General features: G+C 37.6%; 1 protein-coding gene across 3 annotated transcripts in view; it reads left to right on the plus strand.

Moving 5' to 3' along the window:
- Positions 1-24,325, plus strand: part of dlgap1a (discs, large homolog-associated protein 1a) — a 135,497-nt gene that overhangs the window by 43,843 nt on the left and 67,329 nt on the right. For all 3 annotated transcript variants that reach the window (XM_079612503.1, XM_079612501.1, XM_079612502.1), the window contains exon 3: positions 17,590-17,666. The gene's annotated coding sequence lies outside the window, so the exon portion shown is untranslated. The remainder of the gene's footprint in view (positions 1-17,589; positions 17,667-24,325) is intronic.

Genomic DNA, 24,325 nt, shown 5'->3' on the forward strand with positions numbered 1-24,325 from the left:
GGCACCTTGATCAGTGTTGTTCTGAACGCAATTTATTCACAGACAGAATCAACCATTTAGGATTTCCCAGAACTAATCAGCGTCGTTCCTGGTTCCCACTGTTATTGTGTAGCTCATGACGGCAGGAATCCAGACTAGTAGACCAGAGGAATGAGAGGCATATCAAGCAGGAGATCCCTCAAGTCTCTAATCACAGCACATCCAGGCCTACCGAGGAATGCTGGGTAATTCTATTACCGGTACAGCGGGCCGCTGTTCAAGGCTTTACATTAACTTTAATGTTTTTACTTTTTATAGATGGTGGAATTGAACAGTCATGCTATTACTGTAAATGTTAAACTAAGTACTGTTTAATGTTGTGGCTGGTTTAGACAAAGATTAGACCGACTTAATCCCTGTTAAAGGTTAAATAGTACAGCCTTTGTTAGATTAAGATCGGCTCCACAAGCTGTTGTTGAAAGAATATCTTGCTGGACAAAGATTTAGATATATTAGATTGGACCAAGCACACATGTCATATTCCTGCATCTTTTATTCATAATCTAGGTCACATTGGGATTAAACACAGTCTATTCAGGGGTCATCTCTCCCAAGAAGCTTGAAACAATCATTTTCAAGCAATCATTTGAGACATATGGGCAGAACCTATCGGGTTTTTTTTAATAATGATCAACTCTAAATCTCAAAGTAGGTGCTTTTTATTCAACTAAAATGTACATTAATTGTCTTCAATACGGATAGACACACTTTTACTGACTTGTTTGTCACTTAGCAAGTGAAGCATATGCTAGCTAACATTTAGATGTGGACCCCATGCGAGCATGTAAGGGTTTTCAGCAGAAGTCACATGACTGTGCAGTGGAATATTAAAGACTGGGTGACATTTGTGGGCTGTGAGCTAAAAGGTCAGACTGAATGCAACTCTTTCCCTCAGTGCTGTGAAATAGCTTGGAGAGCAGCTGAGAGGATTGGGCCCGGGTGCATGACAAAATTCTGTTTAAATGAACTCTTAACTTTGAAATTCATCTGCATTTAACAGTACAAAACAACTTGTCTGTATTGAAAGGTGTTTACATGGAGGCTTTTTAATCGGAGCTATCAGTCAGATTGAAGGGATTATTTGGGTGCAAATATAATGAGTAATAAGCAAAAAAAGTAATAGCTAAGTTACTTTTTGAAGTAGTTATATTGAGGTGTTTGATCTCATTGAAGCTTTGCAAGTACGATCAGGCTACAGTAATAGAGGTTGCCCTTTCATACTGGAGCTCAGGGGACACAACTTTGTCTCAAATATTTCTTGTTGAAATACAGTAAGAGAATAGAGCTGAGATGTGTTAAATCAGATGCGAGACCTGTAGGGTCAGTTTCTCAGGAGAACAGTCTTAAGCAAAAATCTCCCTTTACGCTTCATTTATCACATCGCTGTCTATGAGAAACAAATACTTTCTCATTTGATTTCATAAATGTAAAAGTTATATTGTGAAATATTATTTTAGTATCAAATAACCGTTTTCTATTTTAATATATTTTAGAATGTAATTTATTTCTGTGATGTCAAAGCTGAATTTTCAGCATCTTTACTCCGGTCTTCAGTGTCACATGAATGTTCAGAAATCATTCTAATACGCTGGTTTGATGCTCAAGAAACATTTCTTATTGTCGGTGTTGAAAGCAGTTGCTTAATATTTTTGTGGAAACCGATAAAAAATATATTTTTAGGATTCTTTGATTATACAATTTATTTGAAATAGAATTAATTTGAAATAGAAATCTTTTGTAACATTATAAATGTCACTTTTGATCAATTTAATTTGTCCTTGCTGAATAAAAGGGGGTCTTAATACCCCCAAACTTTGAACGGTATATGCTGCCATCCCCTACTACAATTAAATAAGGCTATTTCAGTTTGGTTCTTGACCGATTGGACAGATCATCCAGGTCTTGACACTTGTGATGGCTGAATTAGACTGGATTTTGTAGAAGTGCAGAATTTTTACTCCCATTTTAATCCCATCCTCCCAGGTTTGTTAAAGATTTACACAAAGAACAGGAAGAAATCCTAAAATGACATCGACACCAGTCTTTAAATGTGAATATTTATTAATCATTTACTCAGCAATTCTTGGTTCATGACATTTTTTCAACACAAATATTGAGACTTTTTTTTAAGTGTGAATGAAGACTCTGCATCCCCGGGGGTAATTTTAAGAATCACTTGCTTAAGAGGCCTAATTATTGTCTGCTCCTCTGGAAAAAACACACACACACACAAAAACAGTCTACTATATTCTCTTAGGAATAGGACTAGTCTTAAAGATGATTCTGTGCTTTAAAGATTACACACATTCAAGCCATGAGAGAGTATGATATTCTTACAAGCAGCAGAGAGGCCAAATGCGCCCACTTCAGAATCAAACATACTGTAATGAGAATGTGGATAAATAGGAAAATGGCTCACCTGACAAATGCACAAGGATTATTCTGGAAAGTTCTACAGCTTCCATTCGTATCATCTAAGATCACAAACTGTGTATAATTTTAAAGGTTATAGCAAGAACAAGCCACAACAAAAATCAATCTCTTTAATTGGCCATGGGAACTGTGTTGATGCTTTGAACAAGGCCATTCTTTAGAGGCATAGATCTATGCACTCATCTTTAGATTTTTTTGGAAAGGGAACGCACCACGAATAATCTGAAATCTCAGCACAGGCCTTATAGGAGGGCTGCAGTTCCCCGATTTCCGTTCATTTTATTTTGCAGTCCAGATAAGAGCTGGATGGATTTGGCAAGCAGAATATGCTGACTCTCCTGCATGGCATCGCTTAGAAGAATCCCGAATTGAAGGTGTCCTTCTTCCTGCGGCACCATTTATTTCCCTGATTTACTGAGTAGAAAACAACTGCCAATCTGTTGTTGCTTGCAAGGTTTGGGGGGCAGATATCAAGAAAAAATTCAATTGTATGCAAATTCTATTTACTGCAACCTTACTCTACCACCTATTCTTACAGATAAAATAGATGAAGCATTTTTATCTCATACCTACATAGAAAAACTGGATAACTTTATTTGTTGTTCCATTTTTTATTATTTTTTAATTTATAGTTAACTTATTTTTAGATTTTATTCTTTTTCAGTTTATTTATCATTTAATTTAATTAATCATTTTAATTCATTGTAGGGGTTAGAATGAATCTCGGGGACGGGGGATCTTATTTTTTTTTTTTTTTTTTTTTTTGTTAATCAGTCAAACAAATACAAATGTTTGTATTTTAGATATGCTTTTCCATGTGATTGTGAAAATGTAATAATTATAGTTCTCAAAAAAATAACAAAAGTTGATATTACATCTGAATGCGGATTTTCTGATTTTGGTTGCAACCACAGAGATTACAACTCTGATGTGGCATCGAATTGCTTTGCAAAAAGCAGGGACGGCATTAACAGGGCAACAAAACAAACGCCGTCGGCTTAGCTCAAACCAAAAACCTCTGTTGCATTTTCAATTAAAAACTTGAAGCACAGCCAGCTTGCAATGATTCCAATAAGCACCGGCTCTGGTGTGGATGTGCAACGAGTGTAGTCTTGCATGGTTGCATCGGTGCTGTTGCATTAAGAATAGTTACATCACAATAAGGCTATGAGGTATGTGAATCATTAAACGGAAGCTAGAATGTTTTGCGTGTTTCTAAAGAAAACTCTACAGCTTCCTGCTGTTTTTGTATTCATCGTTATCGTAATGACGGAGTGTAATTACTTGAGATAGAACACTAGATTTGCTTTGCTCCAGGCCCCCACACTTGCACACTGGGCTTTCGTGACTCACTCAGGCGTCCAGAGGTGAGGAAGAAGGTCTTGTGGGGTCAGAGGAACAGCTCGGCAGGCGTGCTGCTGTGGGATTTAAGAGAGACACAGGCTTTGGGTCATTTGCAGCTCTAAATGAATGACTTCTTGTGTGTAGTGTAATGTGTGTGTGGAGAGAGTGTCTTTTACTTAATTAAAACAATGTTTGTGTGTATGTCATTATGCTTTTTATGATTCTCTTGTGCCGCTGTCCCTTAAAGCTGACGTAGCTATAGCTTATCTGGGCCTTAGAGAGACTAGAGGGTTGAACTAGGGTCACAGGGCTTGTGTGGTCACATGATTCCTAATTAGGGAGAATACAAGCCAATCTGTGATTGGTAAGAGACTGAGACTAAAGAGAGAAGGATAATTTGTGGGTAAGGTGAGGGTTCATAGTCTTGTCTCAAAATTGTGGGACAAATCTACCATTGTTTGTTTAGTATGACAGTTTTATTCAAGCAATCCAGAACAAAAAAAAAGTTAATTCACCCTTTATATTTTACATCATTAACAAAGTGTCATGATGTCTTTAACAAAGCAACACGTCATAATGCTGTCTCATACTTATGTCTGTGTTTTCTCTTAGCAAGTTGTAAGCGAGACAAGTGGGGCTGCACAATTTGCCAAAAGAATCATATTGCTATTATTCTGTCATATATTGTGATTTGAAAGGCACTATAAGGCTGATATGTTTTTAACTTATTTGGTAGCGATCACATCATTATCCATTATCATTGCTGTTGCATCAGGAGTGGAGCCTGCGGCTTAATTTGACTCAACGCGGGAAAGCTCACCCGGCCCGGACACGGAAAGGATTGACAGATTGATAGCTCTTTCTCGATTCTGTGGGTGGTGGTGCATGGCCGTTCTTAGTTGGTGGAGCTAACTAGTTACGCGGCCCCGAACGGTCGGCGTCCAACTTCTTAGAGGGACAAGTGGCGTTCAGCCACGCGAGATGGAGCAATGAACCCCGCTCGTTATCGGAACTGGGGATTGAAACTGTTTCCCATCAATGAGGAATTCCCAGTAAGCGCGGGTCATAAGCTCGCGTTGATTAAGTCCCTGCCCTTTGTACACACCGCCCGTCGCTACTACCGATTGGGTGGTTTAGTGAGGTCCTTGGATCGGCCCCGCCGGAGCCCTTCGCTGGGTTCTGGCGGAGCGTAGAGAAAACGATCAAACTTGACCATCTAGAGATAGTCAAAGTTGTAACAAGGTATACGCAATATGCCTCATTTCTCAAAGGCGTATTGCTGTTAGCAGTATAGCGCACCTTCCAGAAACCCTCTACCTTCCCCAGCACCACCTGTATAGATCTGCTACAGGGGTTAAATCATGTATGTTACATGTACAGAATGTCTTGCATGTACAGAATGTCTTATATGCTCACAGCAATGTCTGTGAATGTATTCGCAGTAGCAAGTCTCGGTACTTGCTCTGCAGCAGCAGCGAAGCTGATCTATTCCGCCAAGACCAAATACATTAGCATTGCCATATACATTACCATGCCAATCTCTGTTAACATACCAATCTCCCGAGAGTTGTCATGACAGAAATCATTTGAATGCCAATTTTATGAATAGATTTATTATAATTCAATAATAATAATAAGCTGTCTGAAAAGGATGTCCAGGTACTAACCCGAATTGTGTCCAAAAAACATAAAATCATAGCTCTATGGTTTAGCTCCAACTCACTGCAGAATTAAATTTGCACCTTGACTCTCCTGTTTCCACCAAGGCTGTTCGTCAAGAGCTCCACATTTAGTCAATAATATTTATGCTGCCAACAGTTCAAATCTTAGGATGTGAACAATGTGAAATATTGCTCATATAGTTCTCTGATGAGTCCACCTTCACTGTCTTTCCCACATCCGTGGGAGTTACGTTTTGGAGAAGCACCAAAGAGGCTTAACACCCGGACTGTTGCTGTCCAGAGTGAAACACAGGGGTGGATCAGGAACAGGGATGGTTTGGCCTGCAATATCATGGCATTCCCTACTGCACTTGATGTGCGTGTCACTGCCAAGGACTACCGAACCATTCTGGAGGTCCATGTGCACCTAATCGTTCAAACATTGTTCCCTGAGGGGGGTGCCGTGTATCAGCATGATAATGCACCAATACACACAGCAAGACTTGTGACAGAATGGTTTGATGAACATCAAAGTGAAGTGGAACACCTCCCATGGCCTGCACAGTCACCAGATCTAAATATTTTGAGCCACTTTTGGGGTATTTTGTAGGGGGCAAGTCAGAAAATATTTTCCTCCACCAGCTTCACATAGTGACCTGGACACTGTTCTGTAGAGGTTAGGCTCAAAATCCCTCTGGCCACTGTGAAGGAGTGAAGATGAAAGTATCTGTCATTCCCAAGACAAACTGATGCTGTATTGGCTGCAAAAGGAGGCCCTACACCATAATAATACATTGTTGTGGTATAAAACCAGGCGTTTCAGTTTCATTATCCAACCCCCATATATAAAATAGCCTAATATAAAAAAAATATATATATATATAGGCATTTTAATACCTCACCCATTGTGGTATATCGTTTGTCCAAAATCTGGCATAACAGCATATTAAGCCAAAAGTATAGTTCGGTCCAACTTTGCTAGTGTATGCACATAAATGAATGCATAGCCTTTCAAAGTATACTCCATTTAGTATCATGTACAAACACACGCACGCTAGCAAAATCCTTATCCTTATCAAGCAATGTCTGTTCGCTTGGTGGCCATATTTGCAACTATTATTGTCAGCTATTTTGGACATCCAAGGCCAATTTTATTTAGAAGGCAAGACTTATTCCGCCATATTGAGCATTGCACTTTCTCCCATTCATAGTAATATGACTGCACCGTCTTGTTATCTAAAGCCTTTGGCAATAGAAAGACTCATCCTTGCCCAGTGTCTGTGCAACAAGTTCTACAAAAGTAATGAGCAATAAAATGTTGTACTCATTTAAACTATAGTTGGGGGATCTTTTAATCCCCTCACACAAGCGCTCGTCAACATGGTTTCTATTGTTGTTGCTGTCATCAGTAGTTTGCTGTTGCTCTTGTTCTGTCTCTGCATCCTTTTTGACTGTTAAACAACAGCCCAGACAAGTGTATACGCTGTAAATCTCAAATATGTTCTGATTGGCTGTTACCACATCATGCCACTTGCTGTGTGAATGGAAAATTCCTTGTCACTGGAATCGTGTTGCATTGAATTGTTTGGACGGAGTATTTGTTTGATTGCTGTGAAGATTCCTCTTGGCCTCCTTCTAAAGTAATAAGTCTTATGCAGAGGTTATTCAGGAATGTGTGTGCTTCTCTTTGTCTCAGTGCGCCAGCAGTGATGATGTGCTGGAAGGCTGGCGTCAGTGAGGTGCCAGTCTACACGCCTACTTGGTGGCCAGGCAGAGCACAGTGCCGGGGGTGGTGCGCTCGCTTACTCATCTCTAACTGCTGGAAAACCAATCTCATTCAGCCTCTACATATAGATATTTATGTGTCCACAGTCGTACTTACCCGAGCATAGCATCTGTAATGGAATTATCATGCATAAATGTGATCGTACCATGGTACAGTATGAATGCCATATTTATATATCATGATATTTAAAAGGTAGCCTCAAGGAGTCCAGTTTTGTCTGATTATCATCGCCCCTTCTGGTAAATGTCAAAAGCATTTTTCTCCATTGATGGCCATTGAAAATGAACAAAGTATTTTATTTTCAAACAACGTACAGTATGTACACAACTGTTCTTTTTTTTGAACTGCTTCAAAAAAAACTGCTTTCAACTGCTTTTATTCAGCAAGGATGCAAGTTGATCAAAAATTATAGAAGACATTTATAAATAATTATCTAATTCTATTTCAAATAAATGTGGTTCTTATTAACTATCTATTCATCAAAGAATTCACGGTTTTCACAATAAAATTAAGCAGCACAAGCGTTTTCAATATTGGTAAAAAATAAAAAATATTTCTTGAGCACCAAATCAGCATTGAATGATTTCTGATAGAAATGCACCAATAGGAAAAATTTGGCAATTCTTTCAATTTGAAAGCCGAAGTATTGGCCAATAAATCTAAATCCAAAATTCTATATCAATTAATGGTTTAAATTATCATTTCATTACATCCATGTTGTAGCTATTTTAAGTGTAAACATAACCTTATTTCACATTGAACCTTTATAATTCATGGAGTCAGATTAAAACGAGATAATTGCATATGAGAACATGTGTCTTATTTAACCAAATTACTTTGAGACGCTGAAAAGACTTGTCCTTCACCGGCTGATCGGAAACCGGAAGTTGGGCCGAATAGCCGGCTTTTACACTCTGCTAGTTTTAATTTCTATCATTTTCCTTGTCAATGCATAAAGACATAACACAAGAGTCTTTTAGGAAGATGTTCTCATTCTTTAGCTAAATGAGAAATTGCATGATTCTGGAATGCACATCTCCTCTGAAATGTAAATTGTATATGACTTTGGCATTATTTTTGGAGCTGAAGTGTAGAGGCGATTGCAAGCTTTGTCTGACGGCTGAATGACACGGTTCTAGCAGTGCAGTGCTCTCATGAGCCGCTCCAGTGACTACTCTCCATGAGAGGCCTCCATTTTCGTCCTCATGCAGGTTTAGCTGAGAGGCCCATTGATCCTGAAATCACGGAGCACTTCCCTCTGAAGAGGTCGTGGGCTGTCTCTCTTTACACCTGTTGTTGGCGCATGCAGACCATTTCACCATTAAAGTGATTGAACTTTTAATATTTAAATAAGCATTTTTTTTATGTTATCTGTTATAAATAGAGCAAGCACTACGGGTGGATTTATTTTGTCCTTTTGATATTAGTATTTTTATTTTCTCATCTCTTTTAAGCCTCTTGTTTGTCTTCTCTGTTATCTTCCTTTCTGCTTTTCTTATACTCTCTCTATATCTTCAGCTCTTTCAGTGCCCTACCTTTCTTCTCCTCTTCCTCCTGTTCTCTTCTTATTCTCTTCTTTTTTTACCCACTCCACATTTTCTCAGTCCTCAGTACTCGTATATCAATATGATTCTATTGCATTTGATAATTTAGTGTAGCTAGCTACCTTTAGCTTTGTTAATAGTTTGAGTTAACCGTTTGAAAACCAGAACCTTAGATGAAAGCATGTTATATACTCTAGAATTTCTCATTTATGTGAAATCAAGGGAAATTTACAATCTATACATACATACATTTTTTAAAGAAGTCTCTTATGCTCACCAATGCTACATTTAGTTGATCGAAAATACAGTAAAACAGTAATATTGTGACATTATATTACAATTGAAAAGTTATTTTATGTTCTAATACGTTTTCAAATGTAATTTATTACTCTTTTGGCAAAGTGTGTGTGTGTGCGTGCAATGACAGAATATATTGTGTAATGAAATGGCAATGAATATGTAATGAAACGGTGCTAATGAGCAACAAGAAGGCATATGGATCATTTAAACCGCCAAAGTTCCTGCCACCTGACAAACTGAATCATTTGCTAAGGAGCTTGTTCAGTCAGTCAGTTTAAATTATTTCTCTCTCTCTCTCTCTCTCTCTCTCTCTCTCTCTCTCTCTCTCTCTCTCTCTCTCTCTCTCTCTCTCTCTCTCTCTCTCTCTCTCTCTCTCTCTCTCACGCACACGCACACACACACACACACACGCGCGCGCTGAAGTTAGCTATAACCTGCTGAAAGGTGAAGAACAAAGCACAGGCAATACTATCAGTGTTCCTCCGTGATGCATTTCAAATTTGGGTTCACACCAGTGTCATTGTGTCAGTAGTGAAAGCATCCTGTTAGTGCTGTTTGTTACAAACCCATTTTTTTCAGCAATTTGAACATTATGCATTATGTATGAAATTCCAAATTCAAGTACTAGCCTATATAAGTACCAGTGCTAATATATAAGCATATGCTGCAAAGTCAGTCACTTAGTAAATAGATGATGAGACAGTAGAGGTATTGATGCTTTTCGTCTTTCATCTGTGTCACATGATCAGGCTGGGTGTCAGATGAACTGTGCAGTGCTGTCACGGGATATGAGCTGCTTACTGTAGACGCCTGAAATGAGGTCCAGATAGCGTGGGTCAGGCACTTATTTACTTAATATGCATATTGAGGTAGATATTGTATCCGTTACTACTAACTGTTTATAAGGACATTTCACTATCAAACTGCTTTGACTTAGTAAGTATTAGCCGCCTTTTTCACTAGCACTAAACTAATTGTTAGAAACATTGAATATTTGAGCTGTCTGACATCTTAAAGTGTGCAAATTTTGTATACTGAAAAATTACAACTACAACTAGGCTAAGTCTTTCAAAACACTACTTTGTTTGTTTGAGTTCCCTGACCAGCATGGCTTAGTAACATTGTATCAACCATTGTAGGTTGGAGTTGGGGACTATATGTTTGATGTGACTATATGATTGTGTCAAAGTAATGTCCATATATGGCAGTTATATACAGCTGTAAGATAATACAAGTAATGAATCATTTATTCAGATAAGCAGGCACAATGAACAAGTCTGTTTGAATATTTAATATTTAGTTTGGTGACCCCAGGAGCATAGTTTAATAGAAACATAGAATCTATTAATTAATTATACATAATGCTTTCTGAGCTTTTATAAGCACTAAGTTTCCGTACGAACTGAACGGACTAATTATCTCCGCAATATGAGTGAAGTATCTCCGCAATATTTGCTTAAAGGGTCAAATCACCCAAAAATAAAAATGATCCCATAATTTACTCGCCCTCGAGCCATCCTAGGTGTATATGACTTTCTTCTTTCAGCCAAACACAATCGGAGTTATATTAAAAAATATCCTGGCTCTCCCAAGCTTTAAAATGGGAGTGAATAGTAAATGAGATTTTAAAGCCCCAAAAGGCGTCTCCATCCATCATAAAAGTAATCCATACAGCTCCAGGGGGTTAATAAAGGCCTTCTGAAGCAGCCCGGTCTCACCCCAAAACGTCATATACTGACGGGTCTTGACCATACGTCAACATACGACGAAAAGGGTACCCCTATAACGTCAATATGAGACGCAGACATAAGCGCACCAGCAGCGCCTCCTAGCGGTACCCTAACGCATACCTAAACCCAACCATACCCGAATCGTCACACATGGACGTTAAAGGGTACCCTTTTCGTCGTATGTTGCCGTATGGTCAAGACCCGTCAGTATGTGACGTTTTGGGGTGAGACTGTGTTATCTGAAGTGAAGCGATGTGTTTTTGTAAGAAAAATATCCATATTTCTAACTTTATAAACTAGAATCACTGGCTTCCGGTAACGGCCGTTCGTGAGTCGAGTTACGACCGAAGAGTGACCTCTGACCCGACGCATGACGTATTGAAGAACGCAGAAGCGCAGACGATAGAGCAAAACAAAACACCAGTCACTAATTAGAACGAAGTCTAAAACGAGAATTTTTAAAGAGAAATGTCGGAGGAGCTTGAGTTTGTTTCCCAGCCCTATTTGTTGAACCGAGGCATCTTATCTTATGCTCCTTAAGCTTATGATACACCTACATCCTGCGTCGTAATTCTCTTGTGAACACTCGGATGGATGGTACCACTCTTGAATAGATCATGTGTAACAAAAAAAAAAAATTCCCCTCAATCATCCACAAATTTGTTTGCCTGTTTTGTTTTTTATACAGGAGAAAAAAATTACTTTATCAGTAGTGCCAGGGAGCATCAATCAATCAATCAATCAATCAATCAATCAATCAATCAATCAATCAATCAATCAATCAATCAATCAGTCAATCAATTAATCAATCAACGTTTTTATTTGACCTTTTTTGCCATGGCATAGGAACAAAGTCATTCAAGAGTTTCTTTTACAAGTATGTCTGATGTATTTGTCTGATGCGTGATAACTCTGCTGTTGAGATTACTTCTTCTCAGTTTCTCTTTTGCTTTCCCTCTCTCTGTCTCTCTCTCTGACCTGCTGTAGTCCACCCCTTCCGGTCAAATACTAATGCAATAAAATGACAAATTAATTAACTTTAAAGATCGGCCCATCTTGTTCTATCAGGGTGCTGTTGCTAAGCCTCATTCTACTGCCAGAATGTGTTTCAAACACATCCATAGGTACTGAGGTATATGCAACATATAGGCTAGAACGGATCACATTTTGTTAATTCATTTTTCAACTAAAGAAACATTTGGCCTACTGAATGGAAACATTTATAAATCTCCCAGGCAGCTTTAATCACAACTGGTTTTAAAACAACAGTGGCTATGTTCACAATTCCACCTCTGAATTTCAAAATGAGTTTGACTGCTGTGTAAAGAACAGCAATCTGAGCTGCTCTAAAAGTGAACATATTGCATTACCATGGGTTAGTCAGTTGCCAGGTAGCCTGAGGCGGTGCCATATATCAGTGAGACTGGCTGCTCGGGCTCCTGGCCTCTCCAGCGCTCAGCGTTCCCACCACGTCCCTGCTTAGATATTACTTCTCACAGCAGCCCACATCATGATAATGGATGTAGACTCATTCATTATCTCCATCAATCACATGCGCTTACACACAGGAGCCGGGTGTAAGAAGAGCCTCTAGTATGAAGACTGAGAATAGCGGACAATTGAATTAGGCTAAGCTCTATATGTGGCCTGTCAAGATAGTAATTCTCCTATATTAGTGAAGCATGAACGGCAAAGGTCATCTTGAGTAGATCTACGGCTGGTGAATATCTCTGTTTTTTGTGGTTTGGCATTGAAATACTGAGATATTGAAAGAAGTACAGTGTGCTTTTCAGTAAAGGACATTATGAGAGGTTGCTCATGCATGTTAGTGTATTCCACTGTACACCGCACTGTATGCTAATAGATATATCCTCCATAGTAAATAGTTTGTTTGTGCCTGAGGCTCTGGGCAGCATAAGTGATCTGAATGCAAAGTAACATCAGCACTTTATTAAGTATGAAAAGACTGTAAACACTCAATGGCGGCAAAGTAAATTTCAAACACACTTTATGCACCAGGTCAAAATATATGTAATTACTTAGTATCAAGACTCTTCCTTTAAAGGCTGTTTCTGCTGAGGAATTTAATGTAATTTAATTTCACCATTTTAACACCATTATTTCTGATAAGGTCCCATTTGAAATTAACCTGAAATGTCTTGACACATCTGTGATTGACACACCCATGCCTGCCATTAATATATTTGTGATGTGGTTTTAAGGACTAATGATCAGACTGTTAAGAATAGTAATAAAAGTAGTTCAACATCAACTACATCAATATATTATTGTAACTAGTATGGTAGTTATTATTTTTGAAGTATTTTAAAAATATGAAGCAATTATGTTACTATGAGCATAAAGTATATAGCTTTATTTTGTGTTGTTTTTATTGTTAGTGTTTTGTTAGTATTGCTCCATATAGGAACATGGATGAGGATGTTGTTGAGCTGCTTTACACACTCACTGTGATGTTCAGCCCTCAAATGATCCACTTCTACACAGCGATAGCCAATTGAGAGTTTAAGGACTTAATTTGTGTACTGTATGTATCACTTTAAGAAAAAGTGTTCTCTCTATAATAACTCTGGATCACCAATGGGATCTATAGAGAGGGTACAGGGCAGAAAACCTCCATAAATTCAGTTCATCTGGGAAATCAACACAGCGCTTCCCACTCATTGCGTCTCGCACTCAGCCGACAGTTTACCCGTTTGTGTCACAAAGTTTCATCAAAGATAACATCTAATGATCAAAGCCAATGATGCTCGTCTATGTGAATAATGATGCAGAGGAAACAGCTTGTCTTGAGCTGCATCCGGAGGCTCAGGAAGAGCCCGCTTAATCATACAAACACTCATTTTATTGTGTCGGTGTGTGTGCCATCTCATGACAAATCCATGGCTCTCTCTAATGCTCTGACGACTGTTACTGTGGAGGATCTCAAAGAGTTCAATATGCAAATGTTAGGGTGAAATCATAATATTGATCTGATATCTTCCTGTGGAGCTCATAAAGGCCTTTGGAGTCTCAGTTAAATGACATGACAGAGTGTTGTCCTTGAAGTGCCGTGAATAATTTTTTATTTTGATTGCTGGATTGATACTAGTGAAAAACATGTTTCATTCCAGTTTCTTTCATTGATATTTCTCAAATATTTTGGTTAGAGATTTTGATCTCAACCCAAAGTGTTAGGGTAAGCGTACCTATTAAGCCCACCAAAATCTTATAATTATATAAGAATTATCTTTTCTGAAATTAATAAAGATAAACAGATTTTGTTTTGTTGGTAGTTTAGCTTTTGTGATTTTTTTTTTTTTTTTTTTTGAGTGTTATTAAAAGGAAATGTAAAGTTCAAGTTTGAAAACCTTGATTCAAATTATTTTCTTTATCAGTGTTTTGGTTTGTCCAGTAAATTAAAATACCTGAACATCCTTAAAAGAAGATACATGTAATTGGAAAGCAAAATTACTTAATATATTAAGATATTTAAAATATAACTAATAAAATAATGAATAAATATAATGAAATTTAGTGAGGTTTATGGTTAAACCATTTTGCTAATACTTCTTTAATCTAATGGAATATGTTCCATTGTGAATGTCATCCATAAAAATACACACACAACTTTATTGTCAAAAAAAAAAAAAGTTATATTGTCAAAACTGAAGCTTCCTGGCTTTTTTCATGATAACAGAGGTCTAGGAGCAATGCAACTACCATATAAGTTTCATAACAGTCAATCCACAGGAAAATCCACACAGGTTGGTTGGTTGTCTTCTGGTTGGTTGTCTCCTGTCGTCGCTGGGTTCGGCTCGAAGATAAGGCCGGATAACATTTCCCTCAGCAATGTCCATCATTACAGGTGTTTTATTTACCTCACTTGGGAGCATCACCAAGCCACAGCAGGCTACAGCACATGACCCTAGTTACCTGTGGTTGGCCTGGTCGTGCGTCACTCAGAAAACAACAGGCCAATCAGAAGAGTCTAATCATGAACATAATTAGACAGTCAAAAATAGACCTGTTCTTAGCAGAGCTCCTGAGAAACGAGCTGTAAAAATATATTGAGAATTTTTTTGGTACTTATACCGCAAATAAATATTCTTAAGGACATCAAAACTTAAAATAAAACTCCAGAAAGGTGTACAATATGGGATCTTTAAAGGCATAATATGTAAGATTTTTGCATTAAAATATACAAAAACCAACTAGCACAGTGTTATATATTTTGTTAAAGTGTGTACTTGCGTTATCCCAATTGTTATCAACAATGTTTAATTCCAGAGAAATTCGCAACCAGTGTCTTTCAGTGGCGTACACACAGAGCGAAGCGAACACACAGTGATGTTATAGGCATAACATAACTTTTAACACACTCAAATGTATATTAGTATAATTGTTTTGACCAAGTAAAACAGCATTGCGTTACCCCACAATTGTAATTAATTAATCAAATATAGTGACCTGTAAGAGTAGTAATATTGTTTCATTAGAATGAGACAAAATAATGTGAACTTAAGTGATCAAATGGAACTAAAACAAAGTTCAGGGAAGGATAGGGCTGGGCATCGTTCAAAATCTTTCGATCCGATGCCAATTTCGATACCTCAGTTTCGATACCGGTTCCTAACGATACTTTTTTCGATACCAATTTTATGAAATCCATTTTAACAAGATTACATAACATATTACCTCAGAAAAACTTTTATTTTTTATGTATTTAGTTTTATTTTTTCAGTTTGACTCATGCTCCTTAGCCAGTGTACAAAGGAATAAAAATGTTTTATAAAGCGCTCATGCTCACCAAAGCTGAATTTTTAAATAAAAAAATACAGTAAAACTTTAGTAATATTGTGAAATAGTATTACAATTTAAAATCGTATCTAATATATTTCAAAATGTAATTTATTCCTGTGATGTCAAAGCTGAATGTTCAAAATCATTACTTCAGTGTCACATGACCCTTCAGAATATGAAAACGGTTTGCTGCTTAATATTTTGGAAACTGATAATTGTTTTCATGATTCTTTTATGAATAAAAAAATCAAAAGAAAAACATTTATTTAAAAACGAAATATTTTGTAACATTACACATGTTTTAATGTCACCTTTGATAACTTTAATGCATCCTTACTGAAAAAAAATTCTGACTAACCATTAACCAACACATTTTTGAACGGCAGTGTACATTCAGTAGGTTAGGCCTATTATTTATTGTAATATAAACACTGTCCGAGTGATCAACAAGATATCTCTTCATTTACCAGTCGAAGACGGAGCAACTTTCTGCTCTTATGTTTACTCCGTGCACTGTCAAGGTCTTCATCGTGTTTGTCGTGGTACCGGTCTTTGCAGCAATACTGCATCGCGCGCGCTGTTGGCATCGAGTCTGGAGAAATGTACCCACACTTTTGATCGATTTTTCCACATCTTTAAGGTATTATGTGTGTGTGCTCGCGTCTCCTATGAATATGTGCGCGGAGAGTTTGTGTGTGTGTGTGTGTGTGTGTGCTCGCGGGTCGCGGCTCATAAGTATGCGTGTCGAGAGTTTGTGCGTGCGCGCGCGCGTCTCATATGAGTGTGCGCGGAGAGTTCCGCGTGTTTCGTGTGAATAGAGTTTGTGTGTATGTGCGTGAGCGACTTTATGTGTGTCGTTGTGCATTTCATATGTATTTGTTTGAGCACTGACGTTGACGAGTTAACTCCTTAGGTATCGAAATCTGGAACCGAACAACATGTCATTTTTCGATACTCGATAGTATCGAGGCAATTGGGTCGATACCTAAAAAGTATCGAGACTCGGTGCCCAGCCCTAGGGAAGGAGGAGGCAGGAACCGGCAAAGTTTAATTGTGTAAAAGGCATAAACAAGAAGCGGCAGTGGCCAACTACGGCATGCAAGTATAATAAAAACTGCAACGTAAAATGTCCAGGTCTGGTCCTCTCTCGCCCTTCAATGCCGTCATTCCTTCTTGTATCCTTCCGGAGCTGCTCCATGGGACTCGAGGCCGGTGTGTGGTGCAGGTCTCTCTCATTAGCATTCGCTCCACTGGCTTCTTTCCGCTCCCACGGCTCTCGGCCCCACCCTGATTCATTCCACAGTAACGTTAGTACACTTTAATACATTGGCTCATCCATGAACATGATTTCTGCCTGAGTCCCATCAGATTGCTTTCCGTCGGCTGTGGAGTTGAAGTCGACAACTCCCATGATTCCACGCTCATTCACGGCGTCAACACGCAACGCAAAAATTCTGTAAACCGTGTTAATTTCAAATACCGAATAGTTGCGTGATTGACTAGATCTGTTGAACTACACTTCTCTTAGAAATTCTGAGTGGTCTGAAACATGTTTCATTTAATAGTTCCCAAGTGTATTTCCAAGAAGTAATGTCTACCTCGCTGTAATGCACTTTATATTTGTTCAGTCGTGTTTGTTTACAAGCCTATCTTTTGTCTGCAAGCCTGTGAAGAGTGTGGCAGGAATGCATCTTCTGCTCATTCTCTGTCACCTCATGTGTTTGAAGTCTCAAAGCTCCACCATCTTAGCCTTCAGGCCCTCTCTTTCTGTCTTCATCTAGGATAATAAACAGACACCTTCTTCTAATGAGAACCATAAAGCCTCTCCCATTTTATTCTTCTCTTGCTCAAATTAGGTAGCAGTACGTATATTTTCTGGCTTTGTGAACGTCCCTGTTGGTGCACTTGTTAAATTTAATAACCTCAGTTCTATTTCTCTTTATCCCCGTCAGGTTGGTGTGGAGTTTTGTAACAAAAGGATTCCTCTGTGCACTGGAATAAATCAGCCGAAAATGAGGAACTGTTGAGCGTGAGTATGATTTCATGTGTTCCCCAAATATTGTGTTGTATTATGAGCTTTGTGGAAATCTGCCTGGTTTGCTAATGCTGTTTGTTCGGTATCATTCAGATTAACCTAATTCTTGACCTGATTGTAATAATATGCATAATAATAATTTAATTAGATGGGACATTGTTATTGTTAATATGCGACTCTCCGTTGGTTGGCGTGCGATTGAGGACAACATGTAAGGACACAAAGTTGTCCGTGAGAAGTCACATACTGATGGTGTAGTACACACACCTACGCTCACTTTCACTCATGGCTTTTCAAGGAAAACACAGTCTGTTTAATAGATTAAGACAGGAGGATTAGGCTTTTACCTGGTTTTTGGTGGATATTCTGCTGCTCTTAAATGTGTTACACAGTTTTAAATGCAGACAATATTTCAAAACATCCTTAAAAACAAAAATAAATTTACTTGAAGCAGAACTGCTTAAAATATTGAGTTGACTTGAAAATGGGTCACCACGCCATTGGCAACATTTTCTGTGATTTATTATGACACAACGCTTCCCCACCATTGACAGAATTTTTCAGCAATCTGTATTTCCACTGTTATACAGTAGAGCCCGCTATTACGCATCTGCTGAAATAGAACAGGATCTAAAACATCTCTGGATCTAAAAACAAGTGAAGAAGCAGCAGAAACATATGATAGAAACATTGCTTGTGCACATGTCATCAAATATTAAACGGCATATAAATCAAAACTGCCTAACATTACAGAATGCAATGTCTTTCTTGTGTTTTATTCATCGTTCTGAGTCTGATCCAGTTGTAGTCTTTCACAAAAACATGACTTTCTCAATTCTTTTTTATATATATGTATATATATATATATATAATTGTATGTTAAGATGTTCATAAAAAAAATATTCTACAACAACAACCTGGCACTGGCAGGGAAAGTGTTGTCCACTATAAAGAACAATACAAATCTTTCAAGTTGCTTTTTACATGGTTGTGAAAATACCATTTTCAAGAAAATAATGACACAAGTTTCAGTTGAAATAATCATCAAATTTAAATAAAAGCAATACCATTCTTACACAGTGAGTACATGCGAGTGTACCCACCTCAAGCGTTATTTTTAAAGATGATTTAAATATATTTTTAAGTTAAAAAGTTTTTTCTTTTTTTGGTAACTCAAATATCACATTAAATTAAAATATAATAAACAGTGAAGGAGTTTTAAAATATTTTTATTTTCTTAATCAATGAAAGTAAAAGATAATGCTATACTAACTTTTTCATATTTTCATTTTTTGAATTGGGCTTATTTCTTAATTATAATATCAGGACTGTTGTATCACCAAGACATTTTGGACTCTCTACCGGCCCAAAATATAAAAATCTTGCACGTCATAGAAGAGATATATTTAAGTCATTGTATGCAGTATGCACATTATGAATTATATTTTTATGTTTTTTTTATTGTTTTTTTTATTAACAGAAGTGAGCCTAATGCCATTGACCCTTACACAGTTTTGCTTCTCAAATAGATGAAATGGTGTTTAGATATTTTTACTGGAAAATAAGACAAAAATGCATATGAAAATATAGACACTCCAGTCCAGATGTTCACAAATAGCTTTAGGCTAGCTGCTAAACAGAGTGCTTTCAGTCACATAGCAGGTGCCGTTATAATGAGGAACCGTGCGCCACCCTTGGGTTTCTCCTGTGAATCAGCAGGGTGCTTGGATTAACTGTCCAGCGCAGGACTATGATCTGATACTGCAGCTCCAACGCTCCACACACAGTGTGCAGGTTCATTGGATGAGAGTCACGGCTGTTAAGTTATCTGGGAGTAGTCCTCTGTAGAGGACTGATCCGACATACACTGATAAGAGCTTCTGGAGTGCTGCTGCTTTCATTAGGACACAACTGTTTGCTACACAGGAACACCAGTGAAATGGAGGCAGTGACACGGCCTAATTTAATCGCATTCATATGCTGCTCGAATGTTCAATCTACAGCTGCCATAATGCAAGCAAAACAATAATTTCACTGCATAGTGTCCAACTGCAGTGTCTGAAAGATGTGATTTGATTTGAAATGCTTATTTAGCTTTTAATTTATCTCTTCTAACGTGTTTTTAAATTCCATGGGAAATATATCTCAACATATGGAAGAACATACGAATCATTCTTTCTGAATTTTTGTATTTTCAGTGCAGTTGTAACAGCATGTAGCCTACCCTATGCTAAAAAAGGACACTGGAAACGAGAGTTGTTAAACGTACAACCATCTATTGTCTAGGTAAACCACATATTTTAATAATAGTATAATCCCACACAGCGTTGATGCGTAATAGGACTTTGGAATATAACCACGGCATCTAAAAGGACGCATCATTCAGTCCACGACAATGTCTGAGTATAAGTTGATCTGAGGAGCAGTACTTGATGACTAATCTAGAATGACGTCCATTGACTGCGAGGTGACAACCATAAACAGAGAAAGATGACGCCATTTGTTTTTTTCTTTTTGCCTTTTTACTTAATGATTTCATTTTCACTAGCTGTGTTCTTGATCTGAAGTCAGTATTGTTTTTTTTTCCTTTAGGTCACGACATTGTGAGTCAAACATCTGCGTTTTACAGCTAGAAGCAAGGGTGTAGGCTAAGAATATTCTGAAAAGTGGGTGGGGCATATTTTTAACCTTTTCATCTTGGATCAAGAATATTAATTATGTGAAGGAATGTATGCCTAGTAGTCATATCTGTTCCCTGAAAAGATATCCTGATAATTATTGTAGGATTTAACTGATAAGACTTCCACTTGGTCTTAATCCATATACGTAAAATTCACTTCTCTTATACAAATACAAATTTTACAGCCAAAACCTCTTCAAATGTTTATTTTAGATAGTGCTGATGGTTGTATTGGTTACATTTAAGGGCTGGATTTTGTCATTTAGTTCTGTAAAGATTAAAGTCACAATCGTAACAGAAGTAGCTACATGTACAGATCATTTCTTATGTAGTGTGACGTACATCCAACAGAAGTGAAACAGATTATCAAAAAAATCGGTTCCATCTATCCTTCGTTTTTTAACTGGATTTGAAAGAACGGATGGGATTAAGCAGACTAAATGACTGGAGATGTCTGGAATAAGTCACTAGGATGTTGTTTCACCAGAGAGTTGACATTTTAATTAATTACACGGTCTAGAAAAATATAATGTATGCATCGATGAATCATTCACAATAAGATCAAAAACATGCGTTTAGAAAATAGATTGGAGTAAAAATCTGGGGATTAAATGTAACATCATTTAAACATTTACATTGTATAAAAATCACTGAAAAGTATTGAAAATATTCAAACCATGAATGTCAGAATCAGAATGTGTAGTTTAGATATGTCTGTTAAAAAACAAGAAATGTTGAAGGGTGTTCACAAGCCATCAAGGTATTTCAACTGGATTGCCGTTTATCTTTAGCAGTGTGAAGTATTTAACTCCGTTCCTTCCTTGATCATTCCAATACAATTTCAGCTAGTGAAGAACTAATTTCTACTCACTTGCGTCATGTATTATGCACGTTATCATCTCTGACAGAGCATGTTGAAGCTGCGCAGGCCGCTATTTTCTCTCTCTTCTCGGAAAGCGATGGCGCATTCAAAACATCCGATAGTGTGAGTTTCAGGAAATGCTTACTCGCTGGACCTCTGCTTCTCGTAAATACTTCCGTGTGTTGTGCATGTTATTTTTTGACAGACATTCCTTTTGTGATATTCAAATGATGTGGATTTGTAATCGGATGGATCGTAAGGTAATAATTATTTCTAAGCCGGCAAATATTCAGTGAAGTGATTTGATGCCCATGAGTGTCAATGTTTTTAGTTATAATATTCCAACCGACGTGGAAATGTGCGTGAGGGGTGAACTATGTTTGATTTATGTTTGATCAAGTTCATTTTTTTACCATGCAGGAATGGAGTGGTTTTCGATGCAAAAAGTATTTTTCTCTTATCAAGTCAAGTCAAGTCAAGAATATTTGTATAGCGCTTTTCACAATACAGATTGTATCAAAGCAGCTTCACAGTATTAAAATAAAATAATAATAAAACGTCCATGTTTGGTAATGCTAATCAATAGTAATATTGATTGATTCATTAAATTGAATATCCCCAACTGAGCAAGCCAAAGGCAACAGTGGCAAGGAAACGAAAAACTCCATCAGGTGACCCAATGGTGACCTAAAACTCCATCAGGTGACCTAATGGTGACCTAAAACTCCATCAGGTGACCTAATGGAGAAAAAATAAACCTTGGGAGAACCCAGGCTCAGTCGGGGGCCAGTTCTCCTCTGGCGGTTATGAACTAGAGGCCGGATTTAACTGCAAGATTAAAACATTTATATGAATGCTTGGTTAAAGAGATGCGTCTTTAATCTAGTTTTGAACTGGGAGAGCGAGTCTGAGCAACGAACAGTATCAGGAAGGCTATTCCAGAGTTTTGGAGCTAAATGTGAGAATGCTCTCCCTCCTTTGGTGGACTTAGATATCCTAGGTATAACCAAAAGCCTCGAATTTAGCGATCTTAAAGAGCGCGATGGATTATAGGGCGATAGAAGATCCGTTAAATAGACTGGAGCTAAGCCGTTTAGGGCTTTATAAGTCAGTAACAATACCTCATAATTAATACGGAACTTTATAGGTAACCAGTGTAGAGATGATAAGATCGGTGTTATATGATCATATTTTCTTGATCTGGTAAGAACTCTAGCGGCTGCATTTTGGACTAACTGTAGCTTGTTTATTGAGGATGCAGGACAACCAGCTAATAGAGCATTACAGTAATCTAGTCTCGAGGTCATGAATGCATGAACTAACTTTTCTGCATCAGAAACTGATAGCATATTACGTAGCTTAGCAATGTTTCTAAGGTGGAAAAATGCAGTTTTTTGTAACATATGAAATATGATTTTTAAAAGACAGGTCGCAGTCTAGTATGACACCCAGGTCTTTTACTGTAGAGGATAAAGTAGCAGGACATCCTACTATGTTAAAGTTGAAGTTGTATAACATCTTATAACAAAAATATTTTATTTGATTCCATGAAAATGCAAATCCTGTTGTAAATAATAGTGAAAAATCACTTTTTAAAACTGTTGTTCCATTATTACCCCTTAGCAGATTTTGACTTTATTTCATGCTGACCTTAAAAAAGAAGTGGCAAAAAGTTAAGAAACCAACGTGGTCAGAAATGTTTACTAATTATTTTTCTCATTTTCCAATATGGCCATTTCTCTAGTGTAAGATGTTTCATATGAATTTGGGAGGGATGATAAACTGTCATAAATGATGATGAGAAGGGTCTCCATTAATAAAGCATCCCTGAGTTAGGTGACAGAGCTGCCTAAGGTTACCGGGCACTTTCTGAAAAATAGGCCATGTTTTGCCGTTCATGTGTGCTGTTGCCCGGCTTTTGTGAGCGAGAGTGAAACGAGCCTTTTTTGGCACCAGCAAACGTGTCACAGCAGAAGGTGAAACACGTGGTGGGAGATGCACTTTCTCAGAATGGTGGCTCTGAGTTGCCTGTGGCGAGAGCTCTGCTCATTAAATTTTCAGTTTAATATCTCCATATTTCCCTTTTTCCCCCCGTTCTGCTCCCCATATAAAATTGCTTTATCTGATGAGAGCTGAGAAGGGAAAAGAAATCCAGGAATTGTTTGGCCAGTTTTTGTTATTGACAACCTGAATAACAAAGGAAGGATAATGAAAGTGAGACACATTTGTGACCCTCACTTTTAAAACGGCAGCAAAGCTCTGAGCGGGATATGATGCTCACACTGAGAAGTACCCTAAAACGAATGACGCATGAGAGTAGTCTGATAGAACAATTCCCACTACATCACAATGACAGATGATTCAATCATTATTGATTCCAACTCCTGATGAAGAAAACCACTGTACCCTCAAATATAGAAATAACATTATCATTGCAGTTCATTTCATAAGCACATGTGTCTCATGCAAATGCACTGCCTTTCTTGTAAGATACCCCTGGAAAGGATCTGAGAACTTTACGTAATGTAAAGTCTGACATTATGAAGTATTTTTAGTGCGTGTAACTCCAGGGTATGCTGTTGATACACTGAATGGTTATTATAGATATCTTCATGCTTACATTTCACTTCAGGCAGTAGTTATTCAACATGCTCTCAGCACAGAATAAAAAATAAATAAAAAATAAAAAACCTTGTGAGCTGCCTCCAGGTATAGGCAAATTAATTGTTATCCTAAGATACATATCTTTGGCCTTTTTCTAAGCAGCAGTTCCAGAATGCATTGTGTTGAGCAAAGAAAGATGGTGAAAGTAAGAGAAAATACTGAGAATAGTGATTCAAATAATTTAAAACTGTTTTACAATTAAGTTGTGTGTGTGAGTTTTTGGGTCAGTAAGGTTTTTTTATAGTAAAAAAAAAAAAAAAAACTTTTATTCTGCAAGGATAATATTACTATTTTACTGAATTTTAGTTTGAACAAATGCAGCCTTGGTGAGCATTAGAGACTTCCTTCAAAATCTTACCGACCCTGAACTTTTCAACAGTACTAGTGTATGTATAGTTATGCTTATTAAAGGGATAGTCCACCTAAAAATGAAGATTCTGAACTTAC

The sequence above is a fragment of the Phoxinus phoxinus genome, assembly GCF_949152265.1.
Source record: "Phoxinus phoxinus genome assembly, chromosome: 5".
Taxonomy (NCBI): Eukaryota; Metazoa; Chordata; class Actinopteri; order Cypriniformes; family Leuciscidae; genus Phoxinus; species Phoxinus phoxinus.